Source organism: Cannabis sativa, chromosome 9 (genome assembly GCF_029168945.1).
Source record: "Cannabis sativa cultivar Pink pepper isolate KNU-18-1 chromosome 9, ASM2916894v1, whole genome shotgun sequence".
In the NCBI taxonomy this organism is placed as follows: domain Eukaryota; kingdom Viridiplantae; phylum Streptophyta; class Magnoliopsida; order Rosales; family Cannabaceae; genus Cannabis; species Cannabis sativa.
The window spans coordinates 31,958,994-31,963,518 of record NC_083609.1 but is presented as its reverse complement, the minus strand read 5'-3'; the positions used below and the strand labels follow the sequence as shown (position 1 = coordinate 31,963,518).

General features: G+C 33.5%; 1 non-coding gene and 1 pseudogene across 1 annotated transcript; one reads left to right on the top strand and one right to left on the bottom strand.

Moving 5' to 3' along the window:
• Positions 1-850: 850 nt before the first annotated feature.
• Positions 851-3,501, bottom strand: LOC133031362 (uncharacterized; annotated as a pseudogene).
• Positions 3,502-3,559: 58 nt separating this feature from the next.
• LOC115724240 (small nucleolar RNA R71) lies at positions 3,560-3,666 on the top strand. Its single transcript, XR_004013041.2, has one exon. It is a non-coding gene; the product is annotated as a small nucleolar RNA R71 (small nucleolar RNA).
• Positions 3,667-4,525: the final 859 nt, after the last annotated feature.

Here is a 4,525-nt window from a genome sequence, read left to right as displayed (position 1 = left end):
TAAACAAATAAGGATCATCCCACATGAAATTTTTCACTTCAAAGATAAAATTTAGATTTATCTTGTTTAGACCAATGAGAAGGAATTTCACCAGTGACCAAATAATTCACAATATCGGATACCAAGGAAAAGAAGATACATGCATGAGTTGTTCATCGGAAAAGTTTCAATGATAGTGGTGGAATCATGATTAGTTTCAACAACAATTCTAGACAAATGATCGCTACAACATTTTCAGAACCTTTTTTATCACGTATCTCTAAATCAAATTCTTGTAAAAGCAAGATCCAACGAATTAAACGAGATTTAGCATCTTTTTTCGACAAGAGATATTTCAATGCAGCATGATTAGAATAGACAATTATTTTAGATCCTAACAAATAAGACCTAAACTTCTCTAATGCAAACACAACAGCAAGCAATTCTTTTTCAGTTGTAGTGTAATTCAATTGAGCTTCATTTAAAGTTTTGCTAGCATAGTATATTACATGAGGTAACTTGTTAATTCTTTGTCCTAAAACAGCACCAATTGCATAATCAGAAGCATCACACATTATTTCAAAAGGAACATTCCAATCAGGAGGGCGAATAATGGGTGCACTAGTTAAAAGGGATTTCAATTTTTCAAAGGCAACATGGCAATCATTATCAAAGACAAGAGCATTTTCTTTTCCAAGTAAATGACATAAAGGGCGTGAAATTTTGCTAAAGTCTTTTATGAATCTTCTATAAAAACCGGCATGGCCTAAGAATGATCTAATTTCTTTTACTGTCTTAGGTGGAGGAAGTTTTGAAATAAGATCTACTTTTGCTTTATCAACTTCTATTCCTTGAGATGAAATCACATGACCTAAGACAATTCCCTTTTAACCATGAAATGACATTTTTCCCAATTAAGAACTAAATTCATTTCTTTGCAACGAATTAAAACAAGAGAAAGATGGTGCAAACAATCATCAAAAGAATTTCCAAACACGGAGAAAAATCATCCATAAACACTTCAAGATTTCTTTCAACCATATCAGAAAATATTGCAATCATACATCTTTGAAATGTTGCAGGAGCATTACAAAGACCAAAAGGCATGCGACGATATGCAAAGGTTCCAAAAGGGCAAGTAAAGGTAGTCTTTTCTTGATCTTCGGGGGCAATGGGGATTTGGTTATATCCCGAATACCCATCAAGAAAGCAATAGTAAGCATGGCCAGCTAATCGTTCAAGCATTTGGTCAATGAAGGGTAATGGGAAGTGGTCTTTCCTAGTGACACTATTCAACTTTCTATAGTCTATACACACTCTCCACCCAGTTTGGACTCTAGTAGGGATTAACTCATTTTGTTCATTTTTAACAACAGTGATCCCAGACTTTTTTGGAACAACTTGAACAGGACTAACCCATGGACTGTCAGAAATAGGGTAAATGATCCCTACATCTAACATTTTAATTACATCATCTCTTACTACCTCTTTCATGTTTGGATTTAATCTTCTTTGACTTTCTCGGGAGGGCTTAGCATTTTCTTCTAAATGAATTCTATGCATGCACACAGCAGGGCTAATTCCCTTAATGTCTCCCATGGTCCAACCTATGGCCTTTTTATGTTTTCTAAGGATATCTAACAATTTTGTTTCTTGTTTTTCATCTAAATCAGATGCAATGATAACGGGATAAGTGTTAGACTCTCCTAGAAATGCATATTTCAAAGTGTCGGGCAAAGGTTTAAGATCTAACTTTGGTGGTTCAAGAGTTGACTCAACATGCTCTAATGGAATACATGGTTCAATTTTGGCTTTCCATTTTTCAGTATCCATTAGTGGGGTAGACTCAAGCAAATAATTGACATCATGAATAAAATCATCAACATTTAAGCACATTCCAAACATTTTTGCATAAGTTTCAAAAGATTCATTCATGTCCATTTCAAACATATTTTCCGTGTTAATCATGTTTACTTCATGTATTTCCTCAAACTCAACAAATTTAGCAACATTAAAAACATTCAATTCAACAGTCATGTTTCCAAAAGATAATTTCAATACACCATTACGACAGTTGATAATTGCATTAGATGTAGCTAAAAATGTTCTACCTAAAATGATGGGTATTTGAGCATGAGCATTTTCAACAGGTTGAGTATCGAGAACAATGAAATCAACAGGAAAATAGAACTTATCCACTTTAATTAAAACATCTTCTATAATACCTCTAGGAATTTTCACAGAACGATCAGCTAATTGAAGTGTTATAGAAGTTGGTTTTAATTCTCCTAGACCAAGTTTCTTATAAACAGAATAAGGCAATAAATTCACACTAGCTCCTAAATCAAGTAAAGCTTTGTTAATAAAATGATCACCAATGATGCATGAAATTGTTGGACAACCAGGATCTTTATATTTCACAAGGCTTTTATATTGAATTATGGAGCTAACTTGTTCAGTTAAAAATGCCTTTTTTGGAACATTAGTGTTTCTTTTAACAGTGCAAAGGTCTTTCAGGAATTTGGAGTAGGCAGGAATTTGTTTAATGGCATCTAAGAAGGGGATGTTGATACTTACTTGTTTGAACACTTCTAAGATGTCACTATATTGGTTGCCTTTTTTGAGTGGAAGTAATCTTTGTGGAAAAGGAGCTTTTGGAATGGAAGGAAGAATTTGATCATTATCTTTTGACAAGTCATTTGTGTTGGAACTTTGGCTTTGGTCTTTTTCAACTTGAGGTGTGTAATCGGGTTTGGCAATTTGTTTTCCGGACCTAAGTGTTGAAATAGACTTGGCTTCTTCTTTATGACTTGGGACTCCTACTTCATATTGGCCTTTAGGATTTGGGACGGGTTGGCTAGGAAATCTTCCTTTTTCTCTCTCAATTACGGCATTGGCAAGTTGACCCAATTGTGTCTCAAGTTTGGCAATGGATTGAGATTGATTTTGCATGATTTGATGTGTGGATTGCATGAATTGTTGTAAAGTGTCTTCTAAGGAAGGCTTTCTTTGTGGAGGGTAAGGTTGACTTGGTTGGGCATGATTAGGATTTGGCATGTTGAATTGGTTTCCTTGGTTCATTTGTGGTTGGTTTTGTCTCCATGAAAAATTGGGATGGTTTCTCCAATTAGGATTGTATGTGTTTGAAAATGGGCTATCATTTGGTTTACCATATGAATGTAATGCATTAGCCTCTTCAGAAAATGTTTCAAGAAAAGAAGGACATGATTGATCATTATGACAAGTACTAGCACAAACCTCTTTTTTAGGTTGAACATGAGAATTCATAGTTTGACTTATGACTAAGGCTTCTACTTTTCTTGCTAATTTTTCAAAAGATGTTCTCAAATCAGTTTCTTCTTTAATTTCATATTTTCCTCCTCTTTTAGGTGAATTATTTGCTCTAGACCTAGGCTCAGAATAATTCCATTGTTGTGAATTAACAGACAATTCTTCAAGAGCTTCCCAAGCCTCTTGCCCTTGTAATTTCAAAAATTTTCCGGTATGCATAGATTGAATCATTTGTCGGTTTGAAGGGGTTAAACCATCATAAAAATATTTTACAAGTCTCCATTTTTCAAAACCATGGTGGGGGCATTTTAATAATAAATCTTTAAATCTTTCCCAACATTCATAAAATTCTTCATTATCTTTTTGATAAAATTCGGAGATTTCTCTTCTTAAATTATCAGTTTTGGACATGGGGAAAAATTTGGCAAGAAATTTATTAAAAAGTTGTTCCCAAGTGGTTATGGTTCCGGTTGGAAGTGAGTTTAACCAAGCTTTGGCTCTATCTTTTAAAGAAAAAGGAAACAACCTAAGCTTAACCGATTCATCCGAAAAATTTTGAAAACGAAAAGTTGAGCAAATATCCAAGAAATCTTTTACATGCATGTAAGGGTCTTCTCTTTCTAAACCATAAAAAGAAGGCAACAATTGAATGATTGAAGGTTTAAGTTCAAAATGAGTGGCATTAGTAGTAGGCAAAACAATGCATGATGGAGCATTAGTTGAAATAGGTGAAAAATATTCAAGGAGCGTTTTTTCTTGCGCAATATTAGGTTCTTGTTCCATTATGCTTAATTTTTCAAAAACACTTTCAATTTCACCTAAAGTTACTACTCGTTTTACCAAACGATTTTTAGAATCACGTTGCCAATGATGCATGCAATGTCACAAATTTCACAAAGAAACACAAATAACACACAATAATCTCAAGAAGACAAATTTCTGATGTGGAAGATCAGTTATAAACCGCAACCACAGAGCATACTTATAACACAAAGAGATTATGATTTTTTTGTAAATTTTTTTAATTTTTCAATTTTTTTTGGTTTGACTTGTTCCCAGGCCTATTTGATTTCACTTACTCACGACTTAATAACAACTCCCCGGGGTTAATTATTAAGTGTGGATGGGAACTTTGCCAAATTTCCTTTAAGCAAAAATTGCTTATGTTGAAAGAACAAGCTTTGTTTTTAATTTTTTTTTTCAAGTATTTTCTTAAGCAAAGTAAATAAGATTACAACTAAATAAATACAATAAA